The following is a 23363-nucleotide window of genomic DNA, read 5'->3' on the forward strand; positions in this document are numbered from 1 at the left end:
TAGGACCGTGCACATCGAACATCTGAGTTAGAACTTATAGAACGGTACATTGGAGAGATGAAATTAATTACTTGATTGATAGTAAAATATCAAGGTAATTAATTGGTGGTTGATTAATTGATACTTTGTATCAAGGTAATTGATTAATGGTCTTAAGTGTTGAGTATTTAATTGATTAATTAGTTTACAGGATGTAATTAATTAATTTGTAAATTAATGAAATTGCATTCGGTGAATAATTAATTAAACTAATACGTTAATTTATTAATTAGTGTTGTTTGTTTAATTGGGATAATTAAATTTAATCTAATCATAATTAATTGCATAGAATAAATATTATTGGTATTTATTTATGTAATTAGATTAGGATTGGATTAGTTTTATAATTAACCAATTAACCCTAAATCAATTAGGTTTAGGAATACACTATATATATAAATTAAAACACTAAAACCCTAATTAATCAAGATACAAATTCGGCCACCATTACTCCTTAGAATAGGATTTCGGCAGAACCACCACCACTTTGAGGAAAGTGGATTTTGTTTTTTTTGGCAAATAACAAAATCTCTCCAGTTCTTCTTCGTTCTCCGGCTAGCACCGGTTCTAGCTCAATAACTGTTCGTGCACCTGACTATGGAGATCTCACTACCTTGTGGATTCTTCAGCCGTCTCTAGAAGAGACAGTCCGGGTATGTTTATATCCTTAAACGGATCAAAAGGTTTTATTCAATCAATGGTTAACGGGCAAAGATCAAACTCAAGGGGATTAGAAATAAATTTTAAACCGCAATTCCGATGCGCTACAGTTGATTAACTGGCTTTAATCCCTAACATGCGTACCTTTACACTTTTGCGAATAATAACGGTCAGGAGGTGGGATACGCGTGGCATGGCCCCTTAACGCCTCGCGTACCCCCTGGGAATCCGAGTTTTACTTGGATTCCCATCCCTCTCTTATAAATACTCCCCCTTCTCCTTCTTTCTCTCCCCCATAACTTACTCATGCTTCCCCAACTCTGCTTCTACTCTTTCTAAATCACCCACTACCCACTACCACCATGGTTAGGCGAAAACAAACCGCCGACATACGTCCCCCATGGTCCACTCGGGCCCGTTCCTCCTGTTCCGCACATAACCAAAATGAACAACCACCATCACCCGAACGGGAGGGAACTCCACCACTCATCCGCCAATACCGGGCTCCTTTTCATCTCCTAACCGAGGAGGAGGCCCAAAATTACGAAACTCTTTGCGCGACCACGGTCAAGGAGCTCCCATACATCTCGGATAGTGTGCTTGATCATTATAATCTCGGCGCTTCCTTCGAAGCTCGCCTCCGTGCCCTCGGTTGGTACGAGCTCTATTCTACGCACCGACGGGTGTACCCGTCACTAGTGGTGGAGTTCTTCACCACCCTCACCTCCAATGGGGTCCCCGGAGCCGCCCTCTTCAACTTCCGCCTTCACAACTGCCACTTCTCCATTGACACTCAATGGCTCCAAAACCATTTCACTCACCAAGCGGAGGCGGGTATCGCCCATTGGCCCGATGGTGTCTCCGCCCAAGACTTTTGGACCTCCATCACCGGGTCCGAAGATTACGACATCTCCAACCTCCGTCCGGCTTGCATCCGCGGCCCTATCCTCCAACTTCTCCATCACTTCATCTCATTCTACTTCTCGGGAAAGTCCGAATCCACCAAGGTCAACAAACATGAACTGTTGGCCCTCTACTGTTGTGCCAACGGGCTCACTTATGACCTCTCCTACCATGTGGCCGTCCACCTCCGCTCCACACCCATCCGGAAGCGGGCCAAGCTCGGGTTTGGCTACCTCGTCACCATCTTTGCCCTCACCACTCTCGGCGAGGCTGCCCTTGATCGCCTCTCGATCCTTTTGCCTCGGCCCATGGAAAAGAACGCCTTCAAGTCTCTTAAGCGTCCGACCTCCGGCCCCGGTGAAACTTCGGGGGCGGCCCACTCCAATGAGGAAGGAGACTCGGACTCGAGCATGGGCCTCAATTTCAGTCCTCCACCCCTCCACGACTTCAACGCTCTTTATGCCCGGTTGGATATTTTGGAGGGCAACCAACGTCGTGATCGGGCCCACTTCGACTCCCGCTTCGATTCCCTCGATGCTCGCCTCGATGCCTCCGAGGCCCAAAGGCAAGCGGATAGGGCCAGCTTCAAAGCCTTCACCAACACCTTCTATACCCACTTCAACATCCACGGAAACCCCCCTCCGCCTCAACCATAGTTTTCATTTTTTTTTTTATGTTTTCCTTTGTTTTGTATTTTCTTTTTTCGTGTTTATTTTAGTTCGTTTGTTATTTTTGTTGCCCTTTTATCTTTTTATTGTGCTTTCCTTTCTGTTTTAATATATATCTAATTTACCTTTTTGTTCCGTTCTTTTTCGTGTTCATTTTTCTCTATTTTGTGCACCATTAATAACATTCACGCAGGGCGTACCCGTGGTACGCCCCGCGTGCCAGTCATTTTTCTGGCATAAAAAGCCCAGCAACTCAAACACACGGGCCGCCCCACTTCGTGCGCCCCGCATATTTGAGTCTCTGCCCAAAAAGAGCTCCAAACGCACCTCCTACGAGGGGCGCCCCCTTGGGCACGCCTCGGTAGGACCAAACCTTTAAAGGGTTTAATTTTTAATTTCATGTCTATTTTTGTTTTTGTTTTTCTCTTCTTTTGCGACGTCCTTGGAATAGACGTCATTTTAATAACGCGGAGCGTGCAACCCCGCACTCATCGTTTGTTTTGCACTAACAAAAACAAAAATAAATAAAAATCAAATAAACAACAAAATAATTGAACTAATTTATCGATTCTGAAATTTTTTCCGACACACTACCCCCCTCGGAAATAAATTAAAAGTTTCGTTATTTGTCCTTAAAATAAAAAGACGGAACGCAAAGCCTAGGTTTATACTAAACAAAAGCATTAAGTCTAACCCACATGTCATCTCCATAATGAAATTTAAAAAGGCAATAAAAACAGAATGTTTGAAAGTTTAGCGAAAACTCGATAGTACACAATTTAAACCCGAAATTTTATGAGGTAATTTTGAGCCTAAAAGAGTTCGTACGAGAACTCTATTTCTTTCACAACTTTTCGAGAGCTTTGACTTCACTCGACTCATAGAGTTTGCACCTAATACCGGGTTAAGTACACCTATTTTGGTTAAAATGGCAATAGATGATAAAACGAGCCCACTTAGTTTAATTCTTTTCTTAATTTATTTTTCTCGTTTTCGTCAACCTCTAGGAAACCCCCTTGAGCTTACTAACCGACTTTGCTTGTTAATACCCTTTTAACAATTAACCCTCTTTTTTCTCTTGTTTAAATACCAACAAAATCAATTCGCACCCAAAATAAGCCAAGGCCTTGATAAAATAAGCACCTTAAACTTTCGAAATCGTTTTTGTGCCGCTCTCAAAACAAAAATAAAAAGAAAAGACAATAAAGAGCAAAACGGCATTCTCAAGCTCCACCCGAGAAATTTCGAGTTATATTTTACAAACTTACCAAGGCCAAAATAAAATACGGTGCAATCATCAAAATGGTATTTAAACTCGAGTTTTCAAAAAATTAACCACTAAAAAGCCACCCACATTACAACCCTCCTCCGGGTTCATTTTTAATGTTGCCTTAGCCATAACATAAGAGGAAAAATCCGGATAAAAATGCAAACTCAAAGTGATCTCGAGTAAGTGCAAAGAAGAGTGCTAAAACACCGACCCACCAAAGTTTGAGCGTAAGAGTGAAATCCCTTGGTGAGGTACTATCGGGTCCTCAAAAGATAATCAACCCCCGTTAATATTGCCTATTAATTTTGATCATGGAGGTTTCAAATAAGTTTTGGTCACTCATTCGTTTGCGTAAGTACTTACCGAAAACTTTGCATAAAACTTTAACTTTGAAATCACGCACTTGGTAAAACCAACCGACAGTTTGTTTCTTAATAATCTCAATCCCTTGTCTTTCGATTTCTTTTACTTGAGGACAAGTAAAACTTTAAAGTCCGAGGAGGTTTGATACGGGTATTTTACCCCTATGTTTTAGCGTGATTTATGGTTCAATTTTAGAAGAAATAAATAAGTTTAATTACAAAAATAGAGTGTTTTAATAAAATAACGAAATAAAAATAAATTCCATACTTTCGGTTAATTTTCCATATTTTTGATTAATATTAGTAAATAAAACGTCAAGCTAACTCGGCTCCCGAGAATTTTATTTTAGGTACGAGCAAGAAGTGAAAATCCACCACAACACGTGAGGCGCATCACTCTTCACGCGAGGCGTGAAACACTGGATCAGAAATAATTGACTTATCCGCAGGCACCACGTGGGATCTAGTCACCAATACGTGCGGCGTGTACCACCATACGCGGGGCGTGGAACAGGTGTCAGAAATGATTAACCTAATCCTGAAAGTCAGAATGCACGGTCTCCCTGAGTCAACTATCCATACGCGGGACGTACCACCTTACACGTGGGGCGTGCTTCAGCTACGCACGGCGTAAAAGACCCAATTCAAGCAATAAAAACTCAGAAACTCAAACACGCGAGGCGCATCCCAGTCTACGCGGGGCGTGTTTGAGACAACAAGATCTGGAATTGGTCCACATGTAGGAGATTTCTAACGGAATGGGCAAACACGCGGGATGTTCCACACCCTACGCGAGGCGTATTATGGGATTTCTACACAAAATCATGTTCCTCCATGCTTGCACCTTGTGGAATTACAATCTTACCCCTAGCTTGATGTGTATAAATAAGAGTGACTAGCACTCATTTGACACACCATACACATCTTAGACACCTTGTAATATACCTTCTTGAGATTAAATTCTTATCATTTGTAGTTTTAGATTTTGTTTTTAGGCTTTGTATAGCCAAACTCTTCCACCTTGAGAGCTTGTTCGTTGATTCTGGTATTCCATCAAAGTTCCGCTCCATCTTCGTGCACCAAGCTCGAAAGCTCCACCATCCAAGTCTTAAGAGACGGTTTTGAGTCCGGTTAGCTAGTTTCGAGGGTGGATTCTTCCCTTTACACTTGCTAATTAGCTTGCACTCATCCTATGTACTAAGCTTGGTTGTAATTCATATTTACATTCTCCATATTTATAATTTATGATTCATAATCTTCTTTTCTATATATGTGTTGATGTTTGTTACTTGTTTTGATATTCATAATTGATTATTGTGTAGGAGAACGCGATTTCCGATGCCATTCGGGCTATCTTTAGGGATTCATATAGGTGTTGCCTTACCGGAAGTGACAAACCAGAAACCGTAGGAATTGACAAGCCACGAAACTTACGGGCCCTAATTTCTGATCCCGAGCATTAGACACGCCTTGACTAGGAATGACGTAGTCTAAATACTTCACGGATCAGTCACACTACACGTAGTCGTCATTGCACGAACAAACCATCAACCGTATAAACATTAGAAGTTGTTATTTGTCATTTTTATAACTTATCACATCCGCATCACTTCATAGAGTTATGTTATATAAATTCGCCTCACCCGTAGTTAGGAATAGTTTGTAGTTGGTCCCCATATCAACCTCAAAGTATTCACCGCTTAAATAACGTATAAAACCGAGTCGTTTAATACTTGCAGTTATAAATCCCGCAGATTCGATACCCGGTCTTAACCGGATTATTACTTGATGCGACGGGGTACACTTGCCCCTAAGTAGTGACGTCTAGTAAAGATAGAGCATTTAGAAAGATCACATCCATAGTTGTAACGCATATTTTGTCATAGAAAACACTACACTAGATGGCACGCTATCAGACATGCGTTGACTAGGAACCACGTAGTCTAAGTACTTCACGGGTCGGTCACACTACACGTAGTCGTCATTGCAAGAGTAAATCATTAACCGTATATATATTGGGAGTCATTGTTTGTCATATTTATAACTTATCGCCATCCGCATCATTTCGTAGAGTTTTTGTTATATGAATTTGTCTCACCCGTAGCTAGGAGTAGTTTGTAGTTGTTCCCCGAATCAACTCAAAGTATTCACCGCTTAGATAACGTATAAAACCGAGTCGTTTAATACTTGTAGTTATAAATCTCGTGGATTCGATACCCGGTCTTAACCGGATTATTACTTGATACGACGGGGTACACTTGCCCCTAAGTAGTAGCGTCCAGTAAAGATAGAGCATTTAGGAAGATCACATCCATAGTCATAACGCACATAACATAATATATATTTCATGAGAAACTCTACCGTGCGTTTACGCTATCAAGTTTTTGGCGCTGTTGCCGGGGATTTATAATTTCTTGCAATATTAGACAAAAACGTTTTATTGTTAGTCTAGGCATTATTTTTGTATAAATTGTTTATATATACTTTTTACTAACAACATTTTTTCTTGTTTATAATTTATTTCATTATTTATTTTATGCACACCCGATCCCGGAGTGATACTCTCGTTCCTATTGATCTTGAAATTGAACGTACTCTTTGTAGGATTCGGAGAGAGAAAATGGCAAACCTCAACAATAAAGCTAACCAGCCCGAGGTCAAACAAAGGCCGTCGGTGCAACCCGTAAACAACAACCGCAATGGTGGAGGCAATGACATGCGCTCGATGATGGAGTTTCTTGCTCCGCACCGTCCTCAAAACGGCAACGGAATCGTTGCCCCCACCGTCCCAGCCAACACATATGAAATCAAGACTAGCATGATCCAACTCATCCAACAACTTGGTCAGTTCAGAGGGGAACCCCATGAAAACCCTAGCAAACACCTCGATAAATTTCTTGTGTGTGTCGAAACTTCTCGGCAAAACGGTGTTCCGGTTGAGGCCGTCCAACTAAAGTTGTTTCCTTTCTCTTTGACAGGACAAGCATTGGAGTGGTTGCACTCGTTGGAGGCGAGTTCGATTACATCATGGGTGGAACTTGAGAAGGAGTTCCTTTTTTACTATTTCCCACCCTCCAAAATGGTTAAGTTGAGGAACGACATCACTACCTTTCGGCAGCTCGAACACGAAGCCATTCATGCGGCTTGGGCAAGATTCCGAAAGTTGCTTCGAAGCTGCCCGCACCACGATATCCCCAAGCACGATTTGGTAAGCACTTTTTATCACGGATTAACACCTACTAATCGTGCCACCGTGGATTCCGCAGCAGGTGGGGACCTGTTTAGGAAGTCGGCCAGTGAAGCATATGAGCTCATCCACGAGCTCGCAAGGAAAAGCATACAGTGGCAAGAAAATCGGCTTGCCGGACCTTCGCGACATCAAACGTTCACCGTGGAGAAAGAGGCTCCGAAAAGTTCCATGTCGGAAATGAATAAAAAACTTGACGCTTTGATAGCCCAGTTGAGCCTTAACAAAGTTGCACAGGTCCTGATGTGCAATCATTGTGGTGGAGATCATGACGGACTTAATTGCCAAGTCGGTAGCCCTTTCGCCGGCGACACCGAGAATGTAAGTTATATAGGAGGCAATCAAAGGTACAATCCTAACCCGAACTCCTATTCACACCACCACAATAATAATAATAGCGGATGGAGGTCTCGGTACCAACAGTATGGCAATAATAATAATGTGTTGAGGCCCCCATCCGACTTTGATCAAGAATATCGGGAAAACGGGCTAGGGCAATCACAAGCCATGCCCGGTAATCGGAACACTCTTTTTGTGTTCATTTTTCTATGTTTATGCATCAATTAATAATCTTCACGCGGGGCGTACCCCGTTCTACGCCCCGCGTGCCCCACGTTTTTCTTGTATAACTGGCCCAACAATCGGAACACGCGGGGCACCCCTCTTAGTGTGCCCCGCGTATCTAAGTTTCTGGCCAACATTGGCTCAAAACTCACCTCCTACGCGGGGCGCCCCCCTGGGCACGCCTCGCGTAGGATCTGACGTTCAGGGTCCTTTTTAACTACCATCTTTATTTTTTTTTGTTTTTCTTTTGCGACGTCCTGGGATTAGACGTCATTTTAATAATGCGGAGGGCCGTGCAACCCCACACTCACCGTTTGTTTTGCACGAACAAAAAAAAAATAAACAACAAAATAATTAAACTAATTTATTGATTCTTAAATTTTCCGACACACTACCCCCTCGGAAAATAATTAAAAGTTATGTTATTTGTCCTTAAATGAAAATACGTTGACACAAAGGATCGGTTTAAGTAAGAAATTTTAGTCTTGATTCTGAAGTTATAGAATTTATGCAAAGCCTAGATTCATACTAAAAAAAGCATTGAGTCCTAACCCACAAGTCATCTCCATAATGAAATTTAAAAAGGCAATAAAAACGGGATAGTTGAAAATTTGACGAGAACTTGAACGTACACAATTTAATCCGAAAATTTGTGAGGTATTTTTGAGCCTAAAAGAGTTCGTACGAGAACTCTATTTCTTTTACAATTTTTCGAGAGTTTTGACTTCACTCGACTCATAGAGTTTGCACCTAATACCGGGTTAAGTACACTTATTTTGGTAAAAATGGCAATAGATGATAAAACGAACCCACTTAGGCTAATTCTTTTCTTAACTTATTTTTCTCGTTTTCATCAACCTCTAGGAAACCCGAGCCTATTAACCGACTTTTTTTTGTTAATACCCTTTTAACATTTAACCCTTTTTCCTCTTGTTTAAATACCAACAAAATCAAATCGCACCAAAACTACCCGAAATAAGCCAAAGCCTTGATAAGTAAGCACCATAAGCTATCGAAATCGTTTTTGTGCCGCTCTCAAAACAAAAAGGAAAAAGATAAAGAGCAAAAGGCATTCTCAAGCTCCACTCGAGCAATTTCGAGTTATATTTTACGAACTTACTAAGACCAAAATAAAAACACGGTGCGATCATCAAAATTGTATTTGAACTCGAGTTTCCAAAAATTAACCAGTAAAAAGCCACCCACATTACAACCCCCTCCGGGTTCATTTTGCCTAGACCATAACATAGGAGGAAAAACCCGGATGAAAATGCAAACTCAAAGTGACTTCGAGTAAGTGCAAAGAAGAGTGCAAAAACACCAACCCACCAAAATTTGAGCGTAAGAGTGAAATCCTTTGGTGAGGTACTATCGGGTTCTCAAAAGATAATCGACCCCCGTTAATATTGCCTATTAAATTTGATCATGGAGGTTTCAAACAAGTTTTTGGTCACTCATTTGTTTGCGTAGGTACTTGCCAAAAACTTTGCATAAAACTTTAGCTTCGGAATCACGCACTTGGTAAAACCGACCGACGGTTTGTTTCTTGATAATCTCAAGCCCTTGTCTTTCGATTTCTTTTACTTGAGGACAAGTAAAACTTTAAAGTCCGAGGAGGTTTGATAGGGGCGTTTCGTCCCTATCTTTTAGCGTGATTTACGGTTTAATTTTAGATGAAATAAATAAGTTTAATTGCAAAAATAGAGTGTTTTAATAAAATAACGAAATAAAAATAAATTCCGTACTTTCGATTAATTTTCCCTATTTTTTATTAAATTAGAAATAAAAACGTCAAGCTAACTCGGCTCTCGAGAATTGTATTTCAGGTACGAGCAAAGAGCGAAAATCCACCGACATACGCGGGGCGTATCACCCTTCACGCGGGGCATGGAACACTTGGTTAGAAATAATTGTTCAATCCACAGGCACCACGTGGGATCTACTCACCAATACACGGGGCGTATCAACAACCACGCGAGGCGTGTGACATATGTCAGAAATGATAAGCCTAATCCTGAAAGTCAGACTGCATGGTCTCCCAGAGTCAACTGCTCCTACGCGGGGCATCCCACCTTACACGTGGGGCATGTAAGGAAGTTCTTCGACCTAAAAGACTCAGAGACTTATTTATGTGAGGCGTGCTTCAGCTACGCGTGGCGTAAAAGACCCAATTCAAGCAATAAAATCTCAGAAACTCAACCACGCGAGGCGCACCCCAGTCTACGCGGGGCGTGGTTGAGACAACAAGATCTGGATTTGGTCCACATGCAGGAGATTTCTAACGGAATGGGCAAATACGCGGGGCATACTCCACCATACGCGAGGCGTGTCATGGGAAATCTGCAGAAAATTATGTTCCTCCATGCTTGTATTTTGTGAAATTACAATTCTACCCCTAGCTTGATGTGTATAAATAGGAGTGACTAGCACTCATTTAAAAAACCCTGAATCTGAAGCTTTTGATATACAATTCTTACTATAGTTTAAGTTCTTGTTATATAGTTTGAGATTTTATTTTATATAGCAAAACTCTTCCACCTTGAGAGCTTGTTCGTTGATTCCGGCATTCCGTCAAAGTTCCATTTAATCTCCATTCACCAAGCTCGAAAGCTCCACCTCCAAGTCCTAAGAGACGGCCTTGAGTCCGGTTAGCTAGTTCCGAGGGTGGATTCTTCCCTTTTCACTTGCTAACTAGCTTGTACTCTTCCTATGTACTAGGCTTGGTTGTATTTCATATTTACATTCTCCATATTTATAATTCATGATTCCTAATCTCTTTTTCTATATATGTGTTGATGTTTGTTACTTGTTTTGATACTCGTAATTGATTATTGTGTAGGAGAACGTGATTTCCGACGCCATTCGGGCTATCTTTAGGGATTCATATAGGTGTTGCCTTACCGGAAGTGACACTCCGAAAACCGTAGGAATTGACAAACCACGGAACTTACGGGCCCTAATTTCTGGTCCCAAGCATTAGACACGCTTTGACTAGGAACCACATAGTCTAAGTACTTCACGGGTCGGTCACACTACACGTAGTCATCATTGCAAGAGTAAATAATTAACCGTATATATATTGGGAGTCATTGTTTGTCATATTTATAACTTATCGCCATCCGCATCATTTCGTAGAGTTTTTGTTATATGAATTTGTCTCACCCGTAGCTAGGAGTAGTTTGTAGTTGTTCCCCAAATCAACTCAAAGTATTCACCACTTAGATAACGTATAAAACCGAGTCGTTTAATACTTGTAGTTATAAATCCCGTGGATTCGATACCCGGTCTTAACCGGATTATTACTTGATACGACGGGGTACACTTACCCCTAAGTAGTAGCGTCCAATAGAGATAGAGCATTTAGGAAGATCACATCCATAGTCATAACGCCCTTAACATAATATATATTTCGTGAGAAACTCTACCATGCGTTTACGCTAGCAAGTTTTTGGCGCCGTTGCCGGGGATTTATAATTTCTTGCAATATTAGACAAAAACGTTTTATTGTTAGTCTAGGCATTATTTTTGTATAAATTGTTTATATATACTTTTTAGTAACAACATTTTTTCTTGCTTATAATTTATTTCATTATTTATTTTATGCACACCCGATCCCGGAGTGATACTCTCGTTCCTATTGATCTTGAAATTGAACGTACTCTTTGTAGGATTTGGAGAGAGAAAATGGCAAACCTCAACAATGAAGCTAACCAGCCCGAGGTCAACCAAAGGCCGCCGGTGCAACCCGTAAACAACAACTGCAATGGTGGAGGCAATGACATGCGCTCGATGATGGAGATTCTTGCTCCGTACCGTCCTTAAAACCGCAACGGAATCGTTGCCCCCACCATCCCGGCCAACACATATGAAATCAAGACTAGCATGATCCAACTCATCCAACAACTTGGTCAATTCGGAGGGGAACCCCATGAAAACCCTAACGAACACCTTGATAAATTTCTTGTGTGTGTCCAAACTTCTCGGCAAAACGGTGTTCCGGTTGAGGCCGTCCGACTAAAGTTGTTTCCTTTCTCTTTGATAGGACAAGTGTTGGAGTGGTTGCACTCGTTCGAGGCGGGTTCGATTACATCGTGGGTGGAACTTGAGAAGGAGTACCTTTTTTACTACTTCCCGCATTCCAAAACGGTTAAGTTGAGGAATGACATCACTAACTTTTGGCAGCTCGAACACGAAGCCCTTCATACGGCTTGGGCAAGATTCTGAAAGTTGATTCGAAGCTGCCCGCACCATGATATCCCCAAGCACGATTTGGTAAGCACTTTTTATCACGGATTAACACCTACTAATCATGCCACCATGGATTCCGCAGAAGGTGGGGACCTGTTTAGGAAGTCGGCCATTGAAGCATATGAGCTCATCCACGAGCTCGCGACATCAAACGTTCGCCGTGGAGAAAGAGGCTTCGAAAAGTTCCATGGCAGAAATGAATAAAAAACTTGACGCTTTGATAGCCCAGTTGAGCCTTAATAAAGTTGCACAGGTCCTGATGTGCAATCATTATGGTGGAGATCATGACGGACTTAATTGTCAAGCCGGTAGCCCTTTCACCGGCGACACCGAGAATGTAAGTTATATAGGAGGCAATCAAAGGTACAATCCTAACCCGGACTCCTATTCACACCACCACAATAATAATAATAGCGGATGGAGGTCTCGATACCAACACCCTAACTTGTCGTATGGCAATAATAATAATGCGTTGAGGCCCCCATCCGACTTTGATCAAGAATATTGGGACAACGGGCTAGGGCAATCACAAGCCATGCCCGGTAATCGGAACACTCCACCCCCCGATAATGTGCATGGCCAGTCGGTTACGTCCTTGTTAAAGGATATCTAAACCCGTCTTGCCGATAGTGAGGTGTTTTACAGGGACCTGAGCCGCCAGGTAGCCCACTTAAATCATCAGCAACAGGAGAGGCCACTCGGAACCCTCCCGGCAAACACCGAGCAGAACCCGCGGGGCAAAAATAGAGAGTCCGGACAGGCGATAACGCTCCTAAATAGTAGAAGTTCGGACCCGTCGAGTTCCAACTCAGACAACCTGCAGTAAGCCGCCACATGAGAAAGTCGAGCTACTCCGACTCTAAACGTAGCATCGGTTTGAATTTCTCAAACCCCTTGTTTATATGTATCATAACCGTTTTTCAACTTATTTTTATTTATTTTTATTTATGTTTATGTTTCTCTCTTTTATGTTATTTTTAGTTTTCTCCTTTTAGTTATTTTTATTTTTTTTGTTATTTCTCATAAATCAAAAGAAAAAAAAATATCATTTTTATCCAAAAAAATAATCGACGCGGAGCGTACACCTGATAGGGGTCGAAACTCCTATCTTTGGGTACGGTTTTAGGACGGGTTTTAGCGTTATTTAGTTAATAAGCGAGCAATTCTCGCATTTAAATGCTTTTGTGTGAGTTAGTTAGAAATTCGAAATGTTTTATTTACTTTTCGTTGTTTAGGCTCGTTTTGTGATCAATTTAGGCAAATACGGCCAAAATGGCATGCGTATAATAATTCCGTTATCTTTTGAAGCTAATTGATCCGTCAAAAGTCGCACCAAACGAAGCGTTTGCTCAGAATAAGCGATTGGCGGGTCAATTTAGCCTTTGGGCTAATGTTATCTGGAGTTTTGTGCATGCGCAGGGATAAATTCGGGCAAAGAACACGTTGATTGGAGTTCGGCAAGCACGCGGAGGCGTTTCGAGCAAGGCAGCTCACCGAGCAGGCTGGCAGAGGCCTGCTCGCGACGAGCAGCGCCTGCTCACCGAGCAGCTCGCCCTGCTCGGCGAGCAGGCCTGCGGGAATTGGTCAAAAAGACCAATTCCGCCCCCACGACGCCACGACGGACCCCACGACTTCCCACCTGCATAAGGACACGAAATATGTCAAGAAAAGGGGCCGAGCCGCGTCTATAAATAGGATTTTTCCAATGTAAATTAGACATCTTTTATCTTTGTAATTTTCTTAGCTTTTCATCTTGAGAAATCCTCTCCACCTCCTCCATATCCTTCAAACCTCCATTGAAGACACCTCCGAAGCTCCGTTCACCGAGGATTGCTCAAGCTCCATCCTTAAGTCCTAGGAAGACGCCTGCATTGGTAGACAGGTTCCCTGAAAGGGATTTTTCTTCTTTTATATTCTGTCTAGCCTCTGATACATGTTATGAATCCTAGGCTCATTGTAACTTCGTGACAATACTTTCATCTTTGATATATATTATAGTTCTTGTTCATTCAATTGTTTTAATGCTTTAATCTTTGTCTTACGCTCTGTTTGATTGGTTTAACTCATTCGATAATCCCAAAATCAAGTTGGCACATATTGCGAGCTGAATCTGACCTAGTCAGTGCCTATAGGATTGACGACCCTATAGAAGATTAAGCCCAAATTGCTGAGCCTTAGAGCTAGTTTCGGCCTTACAAGGGAATCACGAACTAGGGACTTTAGGAGGATAGGTCGGGTTAATCGCCTCGGACACAAGTGATAGGCGTAGTTTAACTTAATTAGGGGTAGAGTAACTTATCATCGTATCCCTTCATGTTCCTTCGGATAATTGCATTGGTAAAAGATCACTTAGGAGTAGTTTAACTTAATTAGGGGTAGAGTAACTTAATTAGGCGTAGAATAACTTAGTTGGAATCAGATAACTTAGCTAGGAATAGTATAATTCAACCTAGGAGTAGATTAACTTAGAAAAACCAACTCAAAACCCCCTAAGCCTAGATAACACCTGAAACCAAGTAACTCGATACTTGCAGAAATAAATCCTGTGGACGATAACCTGGACTTAACCAGAAATTTATTACTTGATAACAACGGGGAACCTGGGCTTAACCAGAAATTTATTACTTGATAACGATGGGGTACACTTATCCCTTAGTGAGTCTCGCGGTACGAACGCCGTGAGGCGCATCAAGTTTTTGGCACCGTTGCCGGGGATTTATTTCTTCTGCAATATCGAACCAAAGGTCGATTTGTTAGTTTAGGCATTTATTGTGAATATCTTTGTTAATATCAACTACACTTATTTATACCTATACTTGTTAATATCAACTATACTTATTTATACCTATACTTGTTAATATCATTTATACTTGTGTATATATACTTGTTTATAATAACTATACTTGTTTATACTTATACTTGCTCATATCATTGTTTATACATATACTTGTTTATAATAACTATACTTGTTGATACTTATACTTGTTCATATATACTTATTTATAATAGTTATACTTGTTGATACTTACGCTTGTGTATATTCGTTTATACAAACGTGTATTTATACTTGTTTATCTTTACTAAGTCTGTACCATGTACATCAACCCATATTTGTCAATATAAACCAATACTTGTACAAAACTGTGCAACCTTGTATGATATGTATAATTTTCCTTCCGCTTTCATTTATTTCTTGTATTTATTTCTTCTTAGCGTATGCCTACAAGATCAGCAAGAATACTGTGTGTCCCTCTTAACCCTGAACTTGAACGTACTCTTCGCAGGAGCAAACAGATTGGAAAGCTGAAGCAAGACGAGATCATCGAGCCTATAAAAATGACTGACAATGAACGGAACAATGAGCGGAACACTGAGAACATCGGGCCAGAAACTGACACTCGTCTGATGAGTGAGATCCTGACGCCACACCGACACCAGCATTTGTCCGGCATTGCCGCTCCGAATATTCCGGCTATAATACATATGAAATCAAGTTTGGTATAATTCACTTGATCCAACAGACTGAATTTTTTGGAGGGGAAGCACATGAGAGCCCGAATGATCATCTGGATCGCTTCCTAATGTGCGCAGACACTGCAAGAACAAATGGGGTTCCCCAAGATGCTGCTAGGCTGAAGTTGTTCCCGTTTTCTCTAACTGGGCAAGCTTTGGAATGGCTGAGAACACTGGAGCCCGGATCAATCACGACTTGGGCAGGATTGGAGAAGGAATTCTTGTCCTACTACTTTCCTCCCTCGAAGACAGCAATGCTCAGGGGTGAGATCACATCCTTCCACCAACCCGAGCACGAAGCGCTCCACACATCTTGGACCCGATTCAGGAAAATACTGCGCATGTGCCCTCATCATGACATACCCAAGCATCAATTGGTGAGCGTCTTCTATCACGAATTGACACCCACCAACAGTGCTATTGTAGACTCCGCAGCGGGTGGAGATTTGTTTAGGAAGACAGCAACAGAGGCATATGACATGATTAATGAGCTGGCCAGAAAGAGTGTGCAGTGGCAAGAACAGAAGCTCGCTGGCCCCACAAGGCAGCGGGTATTTGCTGTGGAAGAACAAGAACAAAATCCGAGTGTTGCGGATATAAGTAGGAAGATGGACGTCCTGTTGGCTAAATTCAGCCAACCTCCCACCTGTGTGCACTGTGGCGGCGACCACTATGGAAAGGAATGTCAAGCAGGTAGCCCTTTCGCTGGAGACGGGGTGGAGATGGTCAATTATGTTGGGGGAAAACCGAGGTACAACCAGAACTATAACAACTACAACCCCAACAACCACAACTCCTACAACAACAACAATAACTATAGGAGGCCTCAGCACCCGAACCTATCTTATGGGAATTCAAATCAGAATGTGCTTCGACCTCCTAGCGGTTTTGTTCAGGAGCATAGAGATCAGGGGCTTGGCATGCCCCCATATCAACAGCAGAATCAAGGGCCAATGCAACCTCCTAAGGAATCCGACGAGGTGGTGTTAGACGAGGTGTCGCGGCCTAATCTCCCGGGCGGACCGGGGGGTGGACAACCTCATGGCGACGTAAGCGGTGATTGGCGCCGAAAGCAACTAATCGTGGAATCAAGCTGCTCGGCAGGACCGGAGCTCGGAGATATGGAAGAGTCGCCACCCACGAATGGAAAAATGAACACCGATCCCTTGCGGGAGACCGGTGTGGGTTCGGGAAACTTAGGTACGAGCAGAGAAGGCTAGCTCCTTTCCGGAGAAAGGCTACTAGGCATCCCGACATCGCCCGGTTATGAACCACCGACCTCCTACTCAGCATGTTAGGCGATAACGGACTAATCGTATACTTCTTTAAGTTTAAAATTCATTTGAAACCTTTTCTTTCTCTTTTTAGAAACCGTTTTTAAGCATATATTATTGAAAAGCCACATTAGTAAAGAATCACCCATTTACATCAGTTCAATATACATACAAAGAGAGAGGGGAAGAAAGAAGTGATTTAGTTACAACGTGATTTACATGTTGTGTTGCGTGTTAATTCTATGCTAACTTATTTCCCCAAAACGAATTTATTTACATGGTTCGTACCTTAATCGCCGCTGGAACGATTTAGGTGCGTTTTTAAAACCCCGTTTGATGAAGTTCACCCGAATCGCCGTTGGAACGACTCGAGTGTTTGAAAACGTTTGGGATAAAAACCTTTGATAAGAAAACGTGGTTAAACATACAAGTCAATTTATTTTGTACAAATCATTTAAGAAAACGATTCAAAAAATCTATTATTTACAATGAAAACGATTTTAATTACAAGGTTCGCTTAATCCGTCGTTGGAACGAATTAATGTTTTAAAACGTGATGTTTTGGAAATGATTTAAAGATGTCAAGAAAACACTATTTATTTACATTAGGAACCTCTAAAAATCCATTAGTTTAAATAATTAAATTGAAAACTCTTTTTGTGATTTATTTTCCCCTTTTCACTAAATGGACTCTTTACTTGTCATAATTACAACAATAAACATATTAAATCAAAAGTCACTCCCAAATAAAGCCCATTTGAAACATGGACCCATAAATGTCCAAAGAATAAAGAAAATAATATAGATATATATACATTTTAGCCAAAAAGGAAACATGAAATAAGGATAAGTGAAAAGATACTGTATAATACATATATAAGGAATAATAATAATACTAAATGTAATACATTTTTACTTTAAACATGTGAAAATAATAAATAAAACCCTTAAATGAGAAAATAACATTTATCCCCAAAATAGTTGTATCTTAATAATAACTAATATTACCAAAATAGCCCAAAAATCACCTATGTTTATATATAGTTTAAATATCAAAATAATACCCATTTATCCACTAAGTATCTACTAATTAATTACTTTCAAAACACCCAAGTAAATAACATTCTAAAATAAAACCCATTATTACTTAAATGAATAAAAAGGAAAATATATATACATACATATACTTATATTAGATTAAATTAATGAAAAATGGTATATAAACATTCTAAATAATTATATGTACCAAATATCCAAAAATAGTTTGAAAATATATATTACACAACTATGCATATATATATAAAGGATCAAAAGCTTAAAAGTTAAGAAAGATGGACCAAAACAGCATTTTTTACATTCCAGCAGATTTACCGACGGAAAATCCGTCGGTAAACAGCAATTACTGACAGAAACGGAAAATTACAGAACTACTCCAACTGTTTCCAGATTTATTCAAAAGCTTTAAATTAAGTCTAATTCAATCGTTTTGGATTTCCGAACTACCAAAAATGGATCATAGTCAATAACGGAAATTCCTAAAACGACGTTTTTATTTTAAAACATTATTTGGAAATTTCTTTAAATTAAAACTTATAATTACAACGTTTTTAATACCCGAACTACCTTTTTATCGGATCACGGTTCGTGTTGGGATATCAAAACGAGGTTTTTTATTGTAAAACAAAACCAAATTTTATTCAACACGAGACGAAAATTAAATAAATACGCAAAATTAAATAAAACGTGTTAAAATAAATGAATAACTAAATAAATAAAAACTATAACATAAAAATAAATAAAGGAAAGAAATAAATTAAATAAAATAAAGTGAGTCTAGTCCTCGGATAATACCTCAAGTTCGGTATCTGACAGTTGAAGCCGATTGATTCCACGAGTCGTGATTTTCCTTTTTTTTGTGTTTTTTAGTAAAAATTTAACTTTTGGGAAATTTGGATTTTTTTGGAAAAAAAATATTTTCACCAAAAAATTGACTTTCTCTCTCTAAAAATGTTTAGAGTGAGAAAGCTCCAAAAGAATCCCTCACCCAAATGCATGGGGATCCGTGCCTTTTATAGGCATTTGGATCCCCGGAAGAATGGGCGACGCCCGAGCAAAATCGGGCGTCGCCCAAAAGGGTTGGGCGGCCGCCCAAGCCATGTTGGGCGGCCGCCCAACATTTGTTGGGCGATCGCCCAACATTTGTTGGGCGATCGCCCAACAATAGTTGGGTGGCCGCCAAACAATTGTTGGGCGATCGCCCAACTGTGTTGGGCGTTCGCCCAACCGACGTTGGGCGTTCGCCCAACGACCGTTGGACGTTCGCCCAACGTCGTCGGGCGTTCGGCAACGGCCGTCGGGGCGCGTCTTGCGCCGTCGGGCGCACACGCCCCGTGGCCGTCGAGCGCGCGTCCCGCGCTGCCGGGCGCCCATGCGCCGTGGCCGCCGAACGCGCGTTCCGCGCTGCCGGACGCACACTCCCCGTGGTCGACGAGCGCGCGCTCCACGCCACCGGGCCCGTGCATCGTCCGGACGTCGAGCGTGCGCCATCCGCGGTCGGACGCGTGCGTCCGACGGACGCCGAGCGGGCGTCTGACTGTCGTCGGACGCGCGTCGGCTGCCGCTAGGCGCTCGCACCATGCTGCTAAGCACTCGCGAGCCATCCGATCGACAACAGCGGCCCGTCGTAACTTTTCCTTCCTTATTATGTATTTATTGTTTTTTTTGTTTTTCAAAACTTCCGGAATCAACCGCTTCAACCATCTTGTTTTCAGGTTTTCGTCACAGGTCCTCCGACTCGGTGTCTACAGTTGCCCCTACTTTGCTATTTTGACAGTGATGTGTGTGTTTTGAAAACGTTTTTTGCTAACGCAACACATGCAATGTAAAACATATAAAAGTAAGAGACACGTAAAGAGTAGGAGGAAGAATACCTGATCTCTATGCCGCATGCTCCGGCCTTATCTTCGATCTTTGCCTTGGTTGTCCCGTCCTTCCCTCTGCATCAACTGCAGACGAACGCTCCTTCCGGCGACCCTAGTCTCTAAATCGACCGCAGGTGTATAGCTCTATCTAGCGACCCTAGTCTAAATCGACCGCAGATAAAGTTGCTCTTTCTAGCTACCCTAGTTTCCAAATCAACCGCAGGTAAAATTGCTCTTTCTAGCTACCCTAGTTTTTAAATCAACCGCAGGTAAAATTTCTCTTTCTAGCTACCCTAGTCTCTAAATCAACCACAGGTAAAATCGCTCTTTCTAGCTACCCTAGTTTCTAAATCAACCGCAGGTAAAATTGCTCTTTCCAGCTACCCTAGTTTCTAAATCAACCGCAGGTAAAATTGCTCTTTCCAGCTACCCTAGTTTCTAAATCAATCGCAGGTAAAATTGCTCTTTCCAGCTACCCTAGTCTCTACATCAACCGTAGGTGAAATTGCTCTTTCCAGCTACCCTAGTCTTTATCTCGACCGCAGGTAAAATTGCTTTTTCTAGCGACCCTAGTCTTTATCTCGACCGCAGGTAAAGTTGCTCTCTCTAGCGACCCTAGTCTTTATCTCGACCGTAGGTAAAGTTGCACTTTCTAGCAACCCTAGTCTTTATCTCAACCGCAGGTAAAGTTGCTCTCTCTAGCGACCCTAGTCTCTAAATCGACCGCAGGTACTCTTCGTTTTACATATCTCAGAATTAGTCGTTCGACCCTAATCTCTACATCGATCGCGGGCGTCCTTTCGTTTTGCATAAATCCATCATTCGACCTTAATCTCTACATCGATCACCGGCGTTTTCTTGTTTTACAGACCTCCAAATCGAACATCCGACCCTAATCTATACATCGATCGCATGCGTTCTTTCGTTTTGCATATCTCCAAATCAATCGTTCAACCCTAATCTCTACATCGATCGCATGTGTTTCCTTGTTGATGTTAGCTGGGCTTTATCACTCGTCCGAGAGTTTTTGACCGCAGTCGCTTTGATATTTGGGCTTTATCACTCGTCCGAGAGTTTGTGACCGCAGTCGCTTTGACATTTGTGCTTTATGACTCGTCCGAGAGTTTGTGACCGTAGTCGCTTTGATATTTGGGCTTTATCACTCGTCCGAGAGTTTGTGACCGCAGTCGCTTGGATATTTGGGCTTTATCACTCGTCCTAGAGTTTGTGACCGCAGTCGCTTCTTTTTACCAGGATTGTCCGCGTTTGACCGGAGTCGATGATGCCGTAGACCGAAGCCCGTAGCATGGCCTGTGCCTATTGATGATGCCGTAGACCGCAGTCCATAGCGGGGCCTGTGCCCATTGATCGAATTTTAATTTACCTATCGGAGCCTGCTTAAACTCACACGGATTTCTTGGAGCTATCCGCGTATTTCTGCATGCGGCTTGACTTGAGTCACGCCCATTACCTGGTGAATATTTTTATGGTATGACCTAGTGTAGTGATATGTATGCACATGATTATGAATGAATATTTTTCTCTCTTTTTCTCTTTTTTTTTATACATTGCTTCCCTCCATTCTATTGACCGAAGATTACAGGAGAACGTGGCGGTTGGGCAAAGGGAGCGGCTACTGGATGCTGATGCTCAGATCGAACGTCGTTGTCGGGATAGGGAGAATGAGCGCTCCAACTGGGAGGAGCGAGGCCGAGCAGCCGAGGAGAGGAGTCATGTGGATATAGAAGCCCAGCGAGCTGCTGAGGGGAGTTTGCGGATTGCGGTGGAGAGCCGCCGAGTTGCCGGGGAGCGGGAACCTTACTTCGAAGGCTTTGATTCGTTTGAGGGCTTTTGGGACTTTGGAATTCCTTCTCATTGATAGTCCCGTCATTATTTCGGTTTACAACTTTATTAGTACTATCGTGATGTACGGCGGGTATATGTGACAAAGATTTTTGGGTCGGCTTTTTATTTGGTGGTGGGGAAAAGAAATGTATAACTCATGACTTACAATACCATGCATTCAGTCGATCATAATAATTCCAATCATTCTCTTCAAATATATTCATGCCTTTATTTATTTACAAACAACAGAAATACTTAGCCGCTTATACATTATTTTTATAATTGCTCAAGATACAACTACTGTTACCAGGACCCGCCTTTTTTCGGTTTTCAGATCCCAGCGATTTTTCAACTCTCCTTTTATTATCCCGGAATTTTCAAATGAGTGCCCTTTCGGGTTTTCACTCATTGGGATGTCCCTTATTGTTGCATAGATCGCCCTTTGCGGGTTTTCAATCTATCGGGAATTTTTATTTTCTTTTTTTTTTACGGAAAGTATTGCTTAAGCCTATCCAGGTTGGTAGGTTTGGAGAACTCCATGTCGTCCATAGTAGTTAGCTTCATCGCCCCTTTGCTTAGCATCTTCTTTACGAGAAACGGTCCTTCCCATTTTGGCCTAAACTTGCCCCTAGGGTCAGTGTGCGTCATTCGGATCCGTTTCAGCACCAGGTCCCCCTCTTTAATAGGACTACCTTTAACCCTTTTGCTGAAGGCTCGGACCATCGTCCTCTGATGTAGCTGTACGTGGTAAAGGATCTCCATCCTTCTTTCGTCGGCCAATGCCCACTGTTCATACCGTTTCTTCACCCATTCTGCTTCAGGAATCTCTTCTTCTACCGCGATTCTCAGCGATCGATTCTCAACCTCAATCGGCAGAACTGCTTCTGCCCCATATACTAAGGAGAACGGCGTTGCCCCAGTACATGTTCTAATAGCCGTGTGATAGGCCCACAAAGCAAGCGGAAGTTGCTCGTGCCAATTCCGGTGCGACTCCCCTATCTTGACGAGAATCCTCTTAAGGTTCTTACTAGCCGCCTCCACTACCCCATTAGCTTGCTGGCAGTATGGAGAAGATCTATGATGCTCAATACCGCATTCCTAGAAGAGACTTCTTACTTCTTCTTGAAACTGGACCCCATTATCTGTGACTACGTGATGAGGCACTCTGAATCTGGTGATTAAGTGTTTTTCGATAAACTTCCTCAACTGTTTAGATCCCCACTTGCCAAACGACTCTGCCTCTACCCACTTAGTGAAGTAATCAATGGCAACTGCGATGAATTTATGTCCATTCGACGCATTATGTCTCACCTCGCCGATGATGTCAATGCCCCAAGCTGCAAACGGCCAAATGGGTGCCAACACGTGCAGTTCCATAGCTGGTAAACGATTGTAATCTCCGTGGATTTGGCAATCGTGGCATTTTTTCGCATATTCGTTACAATCTCTTTCCATGGTGAGCCAATAGAAGCCTTGCCTTATGACTTTCTTTGCCAACACTGCTCCTCCCATATGAGCTCCACAAATTCCCAAGTGTACTGACTACATTGCCTCACGGGCTTCTCCCGCATCCAAGCACCTCAGTTGTAAACCATCGGTGTGCCTTTTGTAAAGCAAGTCATTGTGGATGCCTTCTAATCACAGCCTAATCCCTAAGTTCTGATTCTGCCGGGTATGTTCCACTCTTCATGAAGTTTACGATATCGAGATACTAAGGCTTTTCATCTGCCCCCGACAGCATTACATCTTCGTAGCATGGTTTTTGAGACCTCCTCAATACCAAAGGCTTTGAGGCAAGGTTCCGAGGGTTATCCCATACTGATACCAAAGTGGCCAAAGCATCCGCTGC

General features: G+C 42.1%; 1 protein-coding gene across 1 annotated transcript in view; it reads left to right on the forward strand.

Moving 5' to 3' along the window:
• LOC136209979 (uncharacterized) overlaps window positions 1-20707 on the forward strand; it is a 59140-nt gene extending 38433 nt beyond the window's left edge. The window contains exon 6 of the transcript XR_010677742.1: window positions 20696-20707. The gene's annotated coding sequence lies outside the window, so the exon portion shown is untranslated. The remainder of the gene's footprint in view (window positions 1-20695) is intronic.
• The last annotated feature ends 2656 nt before the right edge of the window (window positions 20708-23363 follow it).

This window comes from Euphorbia lathyris, chromosome 10 (genome assembly GCF_963576675.1).
Source record: "Euphorbia lathyris chromosome 10, ddEupLath1.1, whole genome shotgun sequence".
NCBI classification, from domain to species: domain Eukaryota; kingdom Viridiplantae; phylum Streptophyta; class Magnoliopsida; order Malpighiales; family Euphorbiaceae; genus Euphorbia; species Euphorbia lathyris.